This window comes from Vicugna pacos, chromosome 8, assembly GCF_048564905.1.
Source record: "Vicugna pacos chromosome 8, VicPac4, whole genome shotgun sequence".
NCBI lineage: Eukaryota > Metazoa > Chordata > Mammalia > Artiodactyla > Camelidae > Vicugna > Vicugna pacos.
Genome location: NC_132994.1, coordinates 66633266 through 66651006, shown reverse-complemented (window position 1 = coordinate 66651006; position 17741 = coordinate 66633266). Strand labels below are relative to the sequence as shown.

Sequence of the window (17741 nt, the reverse complement as noted above, 5' to 3'; positions counted from 1 at the left end):
TATATGCCACTTAAATTTGTACTCATAAATGAAGGTTGATTGGAACATGCAAATGCTCATCACATATGTATCGTCTGTGGCCACTCTTGTCCTACAGTGGCCAAGTTGAGACTGTTTTACCCACAAAACCTAAAGTATTTACTATTTGACTCTTTGCAGAAAAGCTTTATCAATATCTAGTCTAGAGCCTCCCATTTGGGAAGGTATTTAAGAGGTCATGTGTACCTTAGTATTCTAAAGTCCTTTAGTTTTCAATAACTTGTATTAGGAAACATACACATGTGTGTATGAATATACATACTTTTAATATATACTATGTAAAAAATATATGCATGTATACACATATATGTAATATGCATAATGCATACCTATATGTGAAACACCCCTTCATTGCAGCATTATTTATAATAGCTAAGAAATGGAAAAAACCTACTGTTCATAGACTGATGAATGGATAAAGAAGATACAGTCTATACACACAATGTAATACTACTCAGCCATAAAAAAGAATGAAATCATTTTTTTAAATGAAATCCATTTGTGACAACATGGATGAACCTTGAAGGTAATGTGCTAAATGAAATAATCAGACAAAGAAAGACAAATATTGTATGATTTCTCTCATATGTGAAATTAAAAGAAAAATGAAAAAAACAAATAAACAAAATAAAACAAAAACAAACTCATCGATACAGAGATCAGATTCGTAGATAGCAGAAGTTAAGGGGGTTGGGGGTGTGGATGAGATGAGTGAAGACCTTCAACTGTATGGTTAGGAATGGTAAACTTAGATGCTACATACTCTGAGGAAGAAGAAGGAGAAAGCAAATCCTGAACTCGCAGAATTTTAAATCTTAAAATGTCTGTGTTTAACCAGAAATGACTAGGATTACATTTTCTGTGGAATGGAGGGATAAAATAGAAGACAAGTTAGAGAAAACATTTTAGAGCTGAAGTTTTTGTACATGATGCTACACGGTCTATGAAAATTTATACTCCCTATTACTCCATGAATGACCTTGAGTTTTGTAGGATCGTGCTTTGCCTAGGAGAAGCTTGCCCAAGGCCCTGTATCCTACTTAGTATCAAAATCAACTTTAGAAAGACCGTGAGACAGAAGCCTGGTAATGCTGAGACCCATCCTGGAGTAATGAGTCCTTCCCTCATGTCTTCCTCCAATCCCTTGTCCTTCAGTCGTTCTGGCTGGTCTCCAGCTTTGACATCTGGCTCCCTCCTTAGGCTTCCCCAGCCCACTTCCTGGCCTTCAGATTCTCAACCTGTTTCTTTCATTTTGCCTCAGTCCTGTAAGCGCCCCCTACCCTCCAGCCCCAGGAAGCCTGAATTTTGACCTGCTTTCAAGACAGATCTGCTCGCACAGATTGCAAACCCAAGTGCTCCCCTTTGCTGGATACTCTCCAGCTGCCCCTTCGGATCTGCTCTCTGCTCTTCCCCACTCAGCTTTTTGTGCCCTTGAAGGTTGACCTCCAGAGTCATCCATGCCCTGTGGTCCTCCAGCTTCTGGATGGGTTTAGCCAAAGGCAGGCACTGGTAGGAAACTAAAGGGACTGAAGACTATAAGAAAAAGGGTTCTGAATACTTATTCTCCATGAGCTAGGGTTTGGAGGAGACTACATTCCTCCTCTAAGAGCCAGAACCTGTCTGGTGGCCCCTCCTTTATAGCCCTGGAAGTGCCAAAATCTTCCTGGTGAGGGGCTGAGGTTACTTCACGGGTCTTTTGCCACCTCATTGGTTCTCAACATATTTATTAAACTCTCCTCAATCCTTATCACACTCTCATTTCTATATCTTTATTAAAGTCTACTCGGTCAACCTCTGGAGAGAGTCATCTGTGTCCTGCAGACCATCCCTAAAGCACTTCCACTCCCAAACCCAACCTCACACTTTTGAGGATATCTGGAGACATTTAATTTCAGGATTCAAGAGATTTAGAAGGCAGGCTCATTTTTAAAGCTTTAATTTTTTACATTTAAGTTGAGAGAACCCTTAGAATAATTAAGATGGAATCCCATAGGAAAGGTGCTCTAGCCCTGAGCAGGTCTGCCAGATTGGTGAGCAATTGGTTTTTGAATATTATGGTTGAAATACAAAGAAATGAGAAGTTCATTTAGACCCTTGGTGTTACTCAAGTGCCCCCAGGAAAAGAGGCTGGATCTATTGTTAACACTGTAGGAGGAAAGGTCAATGTACTGCCAGGAGCCAAACACAAAACCTTAACAACCCTGACCAGGGTCTCCATGGGGAACAGTGGATCGGCCTCCACCTCTCCAGGGCCCCTGGCGCCTCATCCTCAGGAAATAGTCTCTGACTGTCTAGGAAGCAGGAGCTACAGCTATTTGATAAACTTTGTTTTTTTAGTTAATCATCGTTCTAATATCCTGTCTCTGTAGTCATTTCGCTGCACTTCCCAGTCTGCGAGACTGACGTTCTAATTCCTGAGTCATAAAATCATAATTTTTAGCTAGAAAGAATGTAAGATGATTTAGTCCTGCCACGTTGTTTTGAGAGATGATAGCGATTTGAAACCCCAAAGAGGCATCATTTTCTATTTTATTTAGGGACCAAGAGTTGAAAAGCCAAATGCCATCTTAGCTCTCAAGGAGAGTCAAAATCAATGGAAAATACAGACATTGAATACCAAATTATAAGGTGAGTTGGCCTAAGAAGTATGATATTTTATGAGAGGTGGAGCAGGTATTTCTGAGGAAGTCATATCAAAGCCAAGATTTATTGAATGCTTGGACCTTGGGTTAAAAAACGGAGGTGAGAAAAAGGGATGACCATTCCAGGTATCACAAAAAAATCATTTGAAAAGAACTGGAGGCATGGCATAATGAGAGATTGATGCAGAACCTTACCTTCAGGGAAAAGAAAACCAGTGAGGCAGGGATATGATGTGAGCTTGTGTTTGTGTTGTTTTTTTAAAAGATCACTTTGGCTGCTATGGGGGGACAGGTAAGGTACCAGGTGCAGAAAGACCAGAATGTCAGTCTGATGAGACTCGTGTTCTGGTTCCAGAAAATATGAAGGCAGATTTTCTCTCTCAGAATGTCTACCTTTTATAGACACTTTGATTTATGGAATATGAGGAAAATGCAAGTGAACTTAATGCTGCTTCATAGTACACAGTGGGAATACAAGGGGCCACACTTTAGTCAAAAAGGGGACCAAGATGAAGGCTGAGTTCAGTACGGGTGTGAGGGTGCAAGGGTGCAGGGACTGGGCAGAGTTGAGTGGTGGGCATGCTCTTAATAGCCATAGTTCCTTAGAAAGCTGGGTCATTTTCCTGGTGTGGAACATTTTTAGGATGTACAACAGAACCTGGCAAGGTCTTATGTGTGTATTGGAGAGCTGGCCATTCTCCTCTCCTTTTTAAAGGAACAGCTGGATAGGTTCCTCCCTCTTTCCTCAGATGACAAGGCACGGCAGTTAGTTGATTTGAAGGAGACTGGACATTAAATGGTTAGACTGGCCAAGGGTCCAATATCTGGGGGCACCTGAGTGAGAACAATTCAGCATCCTCTAGAGCACGGGTCTAACACGACAGTCTCAGGTTCACATCCCAAAGCCGTGGCACTGGTGCCTACACTCATGCTGCTCTTCAAGCAATGTTAAACTATGTTAGTAGATTTTATAGCTAACGTGTGGGAGGGTTCCCTTTTCCCCACACCCTCTCCAGCATGTATTTTTTGAGGAATTTTTAATGATGGCCATTCTGACTGGTGTGAGGTGATACTTCATTGTAGTTTTGATTTGCATTTCTCTAATAGCTAACGATATTGACCATTTTTTCATGTGCCTGTTGGCCATTTGTATGTCTTCACTGGAGACATGTTTGTTTAGGTCTTCTGTCCATTTTTTGATTGGGTTTTTTATTTTCTGTTATTGAGTTATATGAACTGTTTTTATATTCTGGAAATTTAAGCCCTTGTTCATAGCTTCTATATAGTTTGCAAATATTTTCTCCAATTAAGCAAATTTCTAGGCATTTATTAGAAAATAAGGACATTCTAGAACTTTCTTCCATTTACTGAAATGAAAGGTTTTTTTTTATAAAGGATAAGGGAAATAATTGTAATAATTCAGAATGAGTCTTTTTTTATTCAATTTTTTTTCTTTTTACTCTAAGGAAGTCAGGAATTCAAAACGGCAAAGAAGTTAGAAGCAAAACAAACACCGTCCTGTGATAGAAGATGAATGTGAGGAAGCAATTGAATTCAATTTTCACCCAAAAAAAGTTAGATACAAATAAATGAAACTGAATGACAATGTAACTTTTTTTTAAATATAGAACTGAATATTTATAATTTATGATATTGAAAGATAAAAATTTGAAGTGAAATAAAAGTTGCAAAAGAAGTCATAGACACATTTGAAAACATTATGTTTAAAATTCTATTTAAAAACATCTAATTTTAAATGGAAAGACACTGGAGAAATACTTGAAGAAAATATGCTAAAAGATAATAATTTTCTAAAATATAGCATTCATACAAATTAGTAATGAAATATAAAGTGCCTAAAAATAAACGTGTAACAATATGAATAGCTAATACACACAGAAAAAATAAAATGGTCAATACAGTAAAAATATTCAACCATATAGTTATGAAATGGAAGAGAGCTAAATTAAAATGATAGAAAGTCTCATGTTTCAAAAAGTCTAGGTCTTTGTTTCTTGTCTTCTTCTTTTATTCTTTGCCAACAATTTAGTGTATCACTCTGTGATACATTAAAAATCATTAAGAATATTTATAATTTAAGCCAATATTCTACCTCTAAAAACTATTCTAAAATAATAATGAAATAATCCTAAAACGAAAAATAGCTCTAAGCACAGAAATGTTCACTATAGCTTTATTTTTATAGTGAAAAACAAGATATACTTCTTATAGAATATTTTAATAAATTAATAAACCATACTATGAATCAATGTAATACTATGTTGCCATTACTATTTTGTTTAAAGAAACTAGCAATAAAGGAAACCATTTCTAATGTGGAAAGAGAAATACAAAATTGCAAGTATAATTGTATTACTTTTGGTAAAGTATTCTATGTGAAGGAAACAAACCAAATGTTAATAAAAGCTATATTTTTGGAGGAAGCCATTGATAATGTTTTCTCTTTTCCCTTTTTTCTAAATTTTTCAAATTTTTAGTTATGAGTTTTAATTACTTTCAACTGAAATAACATTTTTCCCTAAAATGATAAAAAAAAATGAAGTTGTGTCTGATAGTTGGTGTTTTATGATTCATTATTTCTCTCAAGATGAAGTCAAAACAAAGTAACTTTCATTCTGACATGTTAATCACATTTTTCTGTCATCATTAAAATGGTAGTGTCCCATATGTTAGTTTGAAGTTCTGAATACTCAACAAAATAGTAACTGAGCTTGCTTATCCATTTGTGTTCCTTTTTTCAAGGCACATACTGTGCAATAAAAAATACTGTATTAAAGATGAATCTGCATATCTCCTATCTCATTTGACCTAAACAACCACTTGTCAAGGAATTTTTAAATGTTCATTAGATAAAAATCACCAGATTAAGGAAAAAAAGACAAAATGTTCGTAATTCCATTACAGTATGACTATTTCCATTTCTTTCACATTTCGTTTACAAGGATTTTTAGAAGGTTTTTTGGTGGGGACAGCAGATAATTAAGTATGCATGTATTTATTTTAATGGAGATCCTGGGAATTGAAACCAGGACCTCGTGCTTGCTAAGCAGGCACTCTACCACTGAGCTACAAGTATGTACTTTTAATTGTTGAAATTATAACAGTTGTTAAATGTATGTTTATAAATTAGTATGTTGCTATCCTTTCTTGATACTTAGCCAGACATTTTCTATGATTTTATAAAATTTTATAATTATCTATAATATTTTATAATATTGCATAGTATACTGATATTGTATATTGATATAGCTGTTTTTAATCTCTCTTAATGAGTCCTCTTGTTTCTATCATCCCCCCAATTTTCTTATGTTCTCTTACAAACAAGACATATTGAATAACTTCCTACATATGGCTTTTTTGCTCTCCCTAAATAATTTTATCAGGATAAATCCCTGGAGTGGAATTGCTGTGTCAGTTCTGATGCAAACGGTCATAAAGCTGGCTGGAGAAATTTGAAGCAGTGAAGAATTAACCATTTAAGTGGACTCATTTATGTACAAATGAAACAATACTTCCTACACTTAAACAGCAGCTAGCTAGAAGGAGACGTCCACCTATTTTATTAGCTGCTCTACACTCTCAGTTGTGAAAACTTAAACAAAATGTTCAGTGTACAAATGCTCTTGACAGAGCAGTTAATTATTTCCAGGAGAAAATAACAGGAACATATATCCTTTCTTTCATTTTAACGTGTTCTTTAATAACTGAATAGTATTTTGAGTGCAATAGATGCTTTGCTCCCCTACTAGACACAGACAGTAGAAAGGCATATTCTTTTATAAGCAAATAGCATGACTGTATTATTGCACACAGAGGGGTCTAGTTTAATAGCCACAGTGTACACGTTGGAGCTATACTGCCTTGGTTTAAATCCCGCTCCACTATTTACATGCAGTGTACAACCTTGAGCAAGTTATTTAATCTCTCTGGGATAGATATAGACATAGATAAATATATAGATATATATTTTAATATTAAGAATATATACATATCTATGTATATACGCATATGTGTATATAAATTAAAAGTTTATATAGTATATATTTTATATAGTAAAAATATTTATTAAGACTATATATGTATATATAATATACTTATGTACCTATTTTCTGACTTTATAAAATATATATGAAATCTTAATTTATACACACACACAAGATGCATAATAAGTTTTTATACTTATGATCTAGCCAAGACCTCAAGAAACTTCTGGCCTGACTCACTATTGCCAGAAAGAAACTTTTACTTTATTTACAGCTAACAGCCCCATTCGGCAAGGTATCTCATTCAGTTACAGAGGAATACAACACAGAGCAATTTATATTAGTATATTGTTCCAGGAAATTGCATCACTCAAAGCCAGACTGTCGATGGGCAATTTATTCAACTTTTCTTTTGTAATGTTCAAGATAAGTTTTTGATTACACCAGCTTTAAAAATATTCATGTAAAACTTATCAACACACTACATGAAATTTTTTTTCATTTCATTTGGAGGATACACAAAATTATCCTTCTATAAAAATCTTTATCTTTCCCAAAAATACAGCCTGGGCTTACCTCCAAGCATATAAGACTTATATTTCTCTACCAACCAGTCCTAAATCAGTGCCTCAACTCTCATTAGAGAAGGGAAAGCCTGCTCTCGTCAGCTGACTCATCAGGCATGTGATTTCTCTTTTCAGGGCACATGGAGAATTTTTCATTCTGAGAAGTAGGCATAGAGCACAATCTCATAACTCATGATCATATATATTTCTGAAAAGCTCATTAAGAAAAAGAAATTCATAATGGATGTGTAGCCTCTTTATTGCTATAAATCAGTGGTTCTCAATCTTTTCTTTTTTTTAAATTTTTTTTCTTGGTGGGGGGAGGTAATTAGGCTTATTTATTTATTTATTTTTAGAGAAGGTACCTGGGATTGAACCCAGGACCTTGTGCATGCTGAGCATACACTTTACCAGGTGAGCTATACCCTCCCCCACTTCTCAATCTTTTCTGAAGCAAAGGTCCCTTTGACAAAACTTACAAACCTTGTCCTCAGAAAAATGTATCCTTGCCCATTCATGCCCACTAATATACACAACTTACAGGATTCTGATACAATTTACAGAATTCTTAGAGTTTATCTATCAATGCCCTTTGGGTTCTTAAAACTGGTTAAGAAGGCTTTTTCAAGATACTCCAAGAATCTCTCAAGACCTTTGAGCTGCTTCTTCCCAGGGTGACACTGGTATTTGCCTGGATAGGTTGGAGAGATTATTTTTGTCATGATGACAACTGCCTAAATTGAGACGCACCCCCACAAAACTCCTTGCTGTCATCATCCTAATTTTATTGTTTAGAGCTTTGTTCATTACATCATATGGACCCTGTTGAGGATAAACTTCAAATCAGAAACGACTGTGCTTCTCCTTGGTGAATAATTAACCTTATTTTATGAGCACTCTGAATGATGTGACTGTTCTTTTCCTTTCTTACATTTACAGCTAGAAAGCCAAGAACCAAATCTGTGGCCCTTTGCTTGTAAGTTTCTAGGATGAGTATCTCTCTTTTTTGAGCACTAATCTCATTACTGGCTCCACTTCACTTCCTCTTGGCCCTAACTTTATCATCTACTTCTTATTTATATTATCTTGCTTAGAAATATTTTATAAAAATTGTATAACAATGCAAAAAAAGAAAAGATGGAATAAAGAGAAAGATGGAAAAATGGTTTAAAATTAAGTTTTATATTCCTTTATATTCAATTTCTTTCAAAGCAAGCAATTAATCAACTATGTAATTCTGATTTCTATTTTAAAGTTTTATAAGGCTTTAGAAAATCTAGGGAAAAAACAGAAAAAGTAATAAAAATATTTTGTTAATCCACTTATTGCAAAATCTCAATTGCCAAGAGATTTTTATAGCTACAAACATTTAAAAATTTTTTATTGTTGAAACTTTCAAATATATAGAAGAGTAGAGAAAATGGTATTGTGAACACCCCTGTATGTACCCATCTCCTAGATTTTTAAATTTTACCATATTTGCTTCTTTTAGTTTTCTTCTGTTAAAGTATTTCAGAGTAATTGACAAATAAGAAAAGACACAAAGACTCCTCATTCTGTGCAAAGTCAGTATGAAAAGGCATATGGACAAGTTTTTTGTAAGACAGAAAACAGAAATCCATACCAAATGTGTCAACAGTGACTGTACCACATCAGGGGATAAACATGTATTTGTAGGAAGAAGAAAATCTTTCCAATGAGAAATTACTTGTAGGAGATGATTTGGTGGGCTTGGGTTTTTTTTCTGCATCTGTCACTTGGCAAATGAGAAAACATCATCTTCAGGATGTCCCACGTCATCCGTTTCACACGTATATGATGATGCTATTGCAAGTGTAGTCCTATCATTACTGAAGGCAAGTAATGTGATGCTGGTGGGGTATCTATGGAATTGGTGCTGTTGCTTTTTGTTATATGGACACCGAATATTTACAAATCCATCAGAACCACTTATAGAAAACATATTGTGGATGTTGTTTAAAAAATGGCACTGACTACATCAATCTGCTCAATATTATTTCCTTTCACACTTGAAGACATACTTCTTCTGAACTTCAGGGCTCGGGTGCGAATACTCAACTGCCACTTTGTCTTCAACAAAGCTTAAACCTAACCCTGCTTGTGTGGAAATGCCCAAATGCAATGAGTCTGGTACTTCTAGTTGGACACCCAGCACTGCTGCCCACACAACATGTTCTGTAATTTCCACATTATCACTCAACTGCCTGCCATGCCCACAATCAGCCCATCTCCAGACACAGAGAGGCTATACACAGAGAGAAGATCCCAGCATTACAAGAAGTGCTGGGATTCCACAGTTTAACTGTCTGTTCCCAATGCCCAGTGACCACCACATCCACTTCTGGACGGTATTCATCACATCTGATAGGGGCATCATTTATGCCAACAAGATGTTCTTGTTCAGTGTTTGCTTCGTATGGTTTTCAGTTGAGGGTTTAACCCCTCACTGAAGGCATGTATTGGATCACAGAATGCATGTCCAGGACAGCGCTGGAGTACTGGTACTTGAGCAGAACGGAATTGGCCCGCACATCGCTGTGATGCACGGACTTCCCCCAGGAGGAGACCAGACGGAACCGGGAGGTGTTGGGGCTGAACTTCACCAAGAAGATACCATCCTCAGTGGGTGGTTAAGCTTGAACTCCTTAGAACCGAACATATTGGGCTCCTCTCAGTAGCAACTTCGAGACCGCTGCCTCCTCCCTGCTACCTTCAGACTTCGCAGTACCTCACCTCTGTGTATTTTAGTATGCATCTCTGAAAAGTAAGCATGTTTCTACATGATCATAATAACATTTTCACACCTAACAAAATTCATAATAATCTTCTAGTATCGTCTAATACCTAGTCTTATATTCAAATTCCCCAGGTATCTTGCCCACCAAAATATCTTTTATAACTGCCCAAAATTCTTGACCTTAGGATGTACGAGGTAAGTGTACTCAAAGTTCCTCTCCACCTCCATTTACCCAGTTCGTTTACTGCTACATGCCAACATACATGGGTATCGCTAAATGGTTAAGAAAAATAAGTAATGGAATTGATCATATTGTGACCCTATTGAGCAGCAAGAGTTAACTTTAGACTATTTAAGTCATTAAAAATAATTATCCTACAGGAAAATTTCAACTCTCAATATATCATTTATTATGAACTATCCAAAGATTCTATTAATTAAAACCAATATGTATTGGTTTTAAATATAGACTCACTGTACCAAAAGAGAACTCATTTATAATATTTATAACTTTAAAATAAAGAAAAATTTCTCTTCCAGTTCTTTTAACAATATTAAACATTGTCACCCTTTTAACATTTGATTATGCTCTCTGCCCCCTCTCCTAACAATTTATACTATTCCTTGTATATTTTCCATTCCTATTGAACATAGTCTTACTCTTTTATGTGCTTTAAAAATTAGATATAAACTTCTTTTTTAAAAATGTTTTTCAGGAGCATTATCTCATAAGCTTTGCCTAATTTTATAAGGCATCTGTAAGATCAGGGATCTGGCAAGTGTTGCTTTATTTTTAAAAACAAATTTCCAGTAAATGCAGTTTTCAGTTTACACTTATGAAGTCAAAATGTCAAGATGACTCAAAAACAATACATTAAATTGCAAGTGAACTTTGCAGATTTGATTTGGTAAAGATAGCACAAGATTCAATGAGACCATGTGTCTACAACGTGCCTGAGTGAGCAATCAAAGATCATTCAGGAAGATAACGTCAAAGGCCAGACCCACACCGCTTATGCAGATACCTTGGGGTGGAATTAACCTAATAGACTGAAACATTTTCCTCAAAAAGAAAAAATGTCAAAGCATGTGGGAAATGTTACCAAAGCGTCTCCTCTAATGACAATCTCAGTGACAAAAAGACTGTGGAAGAGAATCAACTTAGAGGCAGGGCTGAGGACAAGGAAGTCCCTGCACACAGGTCCCATCACCTGTCCTTACCACCCGGGGCTGTGTTTCCCTCCAGTCAGGTGAACAGAAGTGTCTACTCTAAACAGACACGTTGAAATTATCTCAAGCAGCACCTTTTATCTTGATGTTTATCACACATGAGCATCTTCTCGCTCCAAGACCTTTTTGGGAGGGGCTTGAACTGTAAAATTCTACACTTGTCCAGAAGGACTAGGCTAAATGAATTCGTAGATTTAACAAGAGAGTTGGAGGACTGAAAGCCTTGGAACACATGGTCCAGATTTTGAAACTGAGATACCATGGGGCGGTCCTTTAGCCAAAAGTAGGTGTTCTGCTTTCTGTTTTCACTCACGAGAGAGTCATAGTGAGAGAGAGTCATAGTTGAGGAAGGGTATGCCATTAAAACCAGCCAGCTCCTCCCAGAGGATGGTTGGCTCTCATTTCACATCAAAAGAAAAGCAGAACCAGGAGAAATCACTACAATATTCCAGTGAAGAAATGATAGGCACCGTTTCTAATGTTTAGGATTTATGCAGTTCATGCCAGGAGATGTTTACAGCACTTTTATCTAAACTCCAAGCTATGGATAAGCAGAAGGACTTCTAGACTGACAGAAGGAAGTCCTCGGAAATTTTTCACCTTCGTAACAACAGTGAGGACACTGGCCCAAATTATAAACAGTTTCAATACCCTGGAAGTTAACCAAAGACTTACAACAACTCAAGGAGCCTTGATTCAAGAAAAACTACACAGTCCTGAGAAGAACAGTGAGCTATGTGGCATTTTTAACTTGCCTATTCCCAGCTCCTCTTTGTCAGTTTTCTGGTAGCCTTGAAAATCAGCAGCCTTGCAACCATAGTATCAGTGAAAACCAACAGCCTAACAGTCACTGGAGAAGTCGAAGTGACTTTTGTCAAAGAATAAACAGAGCTGGACAGTAGTTACAGTGGTAAAAACAGATTTTGTTCAGAAAAACTGTTGCCATAGGGGAAAAGAGACCTCAGTATAAAACTGAGTTCAATTCTGAATACAATAAGGAGAAATTGCAATTTATGGTCAAGGTGCAGAGTGGGGGGTCAGTGGATGGAAAATTACTAACAGGAAACACCACAATTAGGAGAGAATTCTGGCTAAATTGGCCTAAGGGGATTCTTATCAAAGGCAGGCAGGGTGATCAGACATCACCTGGAGGATTTTCGGGGGTGACGCTCCTGATTCCATATCAAGGGTGATCAGATATTCAGAATAGAGGAATATGGCTAAACTGACTTAGCAGGATTCTTGCTAAATTTGGACAATGCAGAGATGAAAATGGAAGCTTAAAAGTCAGAGCCTGGGGGGAGAGACATTATATTCTAGCTCAGTGGTAGAGTGCGTACATGCATTAGGTCCTGGGTTCAGAATATGAAAATGAATATGTGTATGTGTATGCATGACTGGGACGTTGTGCTGTACGTCAGAAACTGATACATTGTAACTGACTGTACTTCAGTTTAAAAAATTAAATTGATCAAAAACAAAAAACCAAAAAAAAAAAACCAAAAACAAAGTAGTCCTGGGTTCAATCCACAGTACTGCCATTAGAATAAATAAGTAAATAAACCTAATTACCTCCTCCCCCCACCAAAAAAACCCCAAAAAACCCCATTCAAAAAAAAAAATCAGAGCCCATTTGAAAAGAGAGCTGAGGGGTGCCTGGGTAGAGTTTTGGCAAGGAGACAATCTTTATCAGTTTAGAGTTCCTCTGAAACCCCTGTGCTCAGGGAATAGTCACAATTTAATATGACTGGCAGCTAGTTCCCTGAAAACCCCATTTACAGGGCTTGTCTTTATATTGCCTCATTCAGAGCTCACTCAGCTCTGATCCTAACCCCAACCCAAACCACTGCCCAGCCGTCTGCCTCAACTGGGGACAACTCTGAAGGACCATCCTAGCTCTGCCACACGACTGGCCGAAACCTCTATTGGAAACGCCACTCATCTGAGTGTTCCCTTCTGCCCAGTCCTGCTTCCCTCGCTCATGTATAGACAGTCTTCCCGGGAGGGCCTCCTTCCAAATTTTTGCACACAAACTAGAATCTGTTTCCAATGATCCCAATTTAAGATAGAAGTATTGCTAATACCAGAGAGAGAAAGGATATTTGAAACAGTAAAATAATTAAGAAGGCAAGAGAGAATGAAACTAAAAGCCCTAGTGGAATATTGACTAGAAGAGGGACATTTTTTCCATTTTGGAAAGCAGAGTGGAGGGCATAGGGACAGGTGGCGAACGGTGACAGAAAGTCACCAGAAGATGACGTCAAATGAAAGAATAGTTGCCCTAAGAAAATTGGGTGAGCAAAAATGAACATATGTGTTAGCCAAGCAAATGAATTACCTGTCCACTGTAAGTGAAATTTGGGAGCACAAAATTCATATCTGAAAGTGCTGGAAAATGAAATTATTTGCAAAAAAGAAACAGATTCACAGACATAGAAAACAAACTTATGGTTACCGAAAGGGTGGGGGAGAATAAATTAGGAGTTTGGGATTAGCAGATACAAATTACTATGTATAAGATATATAAACAACAAGGACCTACTGTGTAACCCAAGGAACTAGATTCAATATCTTGTAATAACCTACAATGAAAAAGAATATATTTATGTATGTATAACTGAATCACTTTGCTGTACACCAAAAACTAACACAACATTGTAAATCAACTCTACTTCAATAAGAAAAATAAATAAATAACTAAAATAATTTAAAAAAAAAAAAAAAGACAGGGCTAGAAACTAGAGAGCTATGGGGAAAGCAGGGAAGATTCTCTTTCTCTGTCTTCCCACCACAGTCATCTTTCTCTGATGGTCTGCTTCCCTCTCTCTCCTCTCACTTTGTTCACTCACCCAGGTCAATTCTGTACTACCCACTTCATCTCTTATTTCTCCATGACCTCTGATTCTAGCTTCTACCATTTACTTGTAACTCCTCTTTAGTGCCTGCTCTGTGATCGGCCACCAGACTCTTCTGTTTGAGCATTTGTAGAATGTGACCAGGGTCTGAGTTCCGAGATTTTGGTTGATTTTCATGGAGTACAGTGAGAACATTTAATGTGCCCTCACCCTCTCTCTGACTGTAAATTCAAATCCCAACTCATCTCATCAGTCAGTTGATGACAGAGCAACCTCCAGGTCAAGGGTAATTTCTTAGTCCAGTGGCGATGTAGCTGGTTTGTGGTTTGGGTTTGGGGGAAGGAGGTTGCTTTGTATGCTATCTACTCAGTGAAGGCTTTGGTTTAATAATTGTTAGGCACCTAAGAAAGGAAGTTATAATATGAAATTTTATAACAGCTGCCTAGAATTACTTTCCCAGGGCAAATGCATGTAATCTTCAGAGTCTTTATAGTTTACATTTATATGGCCAAAGTACACTTCAGAAAAGTAATTTTCAAGGCCATATTGGTTAGTTTAATACTTTCATTTTGCAAATTACCTGATCCATTGTGCACTTTCCATTGAGATATTATTTTTCTATATTAAACTGTAGAATATTTAATCCACACTAAGGTGTGTTAACTTATTAACATATATATGGCACATATTACAGTTCATAATTTGTATTTTAACAGGATTTAATAGCATCCCCTGGCCAGGGAAGGGGATGTTTCATCATTTTCTTTATTTTAAAGAACGATAACTTTTCAGAGACTTCCACCTGCAGTCACAATAGATAAAAAGGACAAGATTTACCTTCTGACCACAAACAAACTATAAAACTGGGCATATTGGGAGACAGGCAGCACATTAGTTTGATTCCTGAAAGAATTAAAACAGGTGAGGTAAGCCCTCTAATTACATCAAGTTTTGGGGGAGAGTTCATTCCAGAGCGGATTTATTCATTTATTAAAAAATGAACCTTCAAAACTTTTTAAAAAATCTGAGCTCACATTATCCAAACTCACTTAGAAAAGTTACTTCCATGTAAATATTTTTAAAATATCTTCCTATTTTTATTGTGTATCTTTATGTCATTTTAATGTTTACATTTCTTATTCATTTTGAACTTATTTTAAGTGAGAGATTTTTCTCTGTGGTCTTCCAGATTTCTGCCCCAAACACTTATTAATCAATTTTGCTCATTTATTAGAAATTATAATCATACTTGTTTCTATTTCTGTATTGTTTATTCTGTTTGGTTGATTTGTACATTATTATTTTTTTTGGTTGCATGATTGTTTGAGCTTAAAAACTATTTTAATATCTAATAGCCCAAATCCTTTCTCATTTTTCTTCTTTCTCAGAATTTTAATGACTTTGTCCCTTAAATTTTATTTCTAACATGACTTTCTGTCTTCATCTAAGTTAAAGACAATCAAAAACAGATACAAAAATAAGACAAATTATAGGCCCCTATGGAAGGCTTCTGACTGAAATGACATTGAATATTTAAGTTAATTTATATATAAAATCGATCTCAATCTTCATCTATCTCAATTTTTTCTGTCTTAATTTTTTATATCTTAAAAAATTGAGACTTCCTATCTATAATTAAAGTTTGTCCCTTCAGATACTTAAATATTTCTCTATATCCTTCACTGTGTCTGTAGTTAGTTTTATGAAGACGTTTTTGGTGCTGTATCACATACTAAGACTCAAGATAATTTATATCCTCATTGGGATTATGATCAGTAATATTATGAAGTAATACTCTTTCTTCTATTCACATATTTCATCTTAAATTCACCTTTTTCTGATATTGATAATGGGTAGAGTTTAATATATCTTTGCCTATCCTTTTACTTACATCTTTTCTGAATCACTTAATTTTAAGCAAGATTTACAACTGGCTTGCAGTTGGAAATTTTTGATCCCATAGAAGCTGTTATTTTGTGTTGTTTATCTCATCTGTATTAATTTTGTAAAGAATGTAATAGATTTTATTTTAATTCTGACATCTTATGTCACTCTTTCACTCTTTAGTTTTCATTATTTTCCTTGTTTTCTACCATCTGCTATATAATCTGTTATTTGTCTACAGGCCTATTTTCCTAAGACAGTTACTCTGTATTTAGTTTTACTGTCGGTTTCTAATATAACTTCTTATAATATCCTTATGCCCATTTTTCTCTCCACTTATCAACTTCAGAAATAAGGCAGTATGTATTAAATACCCATTTCATTAGAAACCTTTTTGACAAGATATTGTAATGTAACCCAGTTTGGTTTATATAAAAATGAGAATTTGCTAGAAAGCGTTTGCAGTTTTAAGTGGAATCCAAGAAAGACCTCAATACCCACGCCTTAGGAAGGAGAGAGACATTCTACAACCAGCCTTCAGGAGCTTCAAATCCACTGGCAATTCCGTGGTTTTTGTTTTTGTTTTTGTTTTTTCCCGCTTCTTTCTGTGATCAGTTTAATGTCTTCCCTATTGCATGGCAGGAAAAGGCTTTTAAATTTTATTTCTTGCAGTTTTAACCACCTGAGAGATACTGGCTTGACTCTCGGAATCCTTTGCAGAGGACCAGATGCCTTCTACTTCTCCTAGACCCATCAGTGAGGTTACATTTGATGCTGTGACTGTCCCTGCCATCCTCATGTGGGAGGATAGTCAGGGAAAGGAATGTGGTTTTCAGAATAGCAGGGGCTTTGACAGACGGAAGAGTGTGCCCTGTACTCTCACACCATGAAAGAGAATCAGACTAGCCCTCTTCTGCTCCCATCACCCAGTAGCTAATTAATTCTGGAAATTTCTGGCTTTATTTCTTCACCTTGTGTAAATCAACCACTTCTTGCACTAAAATGAGGCACTTCTGCAGATCTGCAGTTTTTTTTTTCTTGTGGTTTTCATATGTTGTTAGGGTTCTTCTTCTTAATTTGAGAAAGTTTATTCCTAATTACTTCAAGACATTAATATATTAGGCAAAATTCCAATTGAACCAATAGGACTTTCTGCTGATATCAGAGAACAGATTGCCAGAAGTTGGGGGCAGGAGGCATGGGCAAAATGGGTGAAGGTGGTCAAAAAATGTATAAACTTCCAGTTATAAAATAAATAAGCCCCAGGGATGTGATATACAGCATGGTGACTACAGTTAATTATACTGCATTGTGTATTTGAAAGTTGCCAAGAGAGTAGATCTTAAAAGTTCTCATCTCAAGTAAAAAAAATTGTGACTATGTGTGGTGATGGATGTTAATTAACTAAACTGGACTGTGGTGATCAGTTTGCAATATATATGTGTATCAAATCCTTATGTTGTACACTCAAAACTAATATAGTGTTACATGTCAATTATAGCTCAGTTAAAAAGTTAATCCTCTAAAAAACTTAATTAAATAATTCTGGAAATTGCTTGTTTATCTAGTGAGGTAAGAATCTAAATTAATGTTTTTAACAAATAACTTTTAATAAAAATATATTTTTAATTGACACAACATTGTAAACTGACAATATTTCAATAAAATATTTTAAAAAACAAAAAATTAACTTAGTTATTTTACATCTATATTAATTCATTAAAAACTCTGTTTCATGTACCTGTGATCTGTCTTTTTTCTGT

At 36.0% G+C, this 17741-nt stretch overlaps 1 pseudogene; it reads right to left on the bottom strand.

The window, feature by feature from the left end:
* Nucleotides 1-8903: 8903 nt before the first annotated feature.
* LOC102528811 (mitotic checkpoint protein BUB3 pseudogene) lies at nucleotides 8904-9931 on the bottom strand (annotated as a pseudogene).
* Between the last annotated feature and the right edge of the window lie 7810 nt (nucleotides 9932-17741).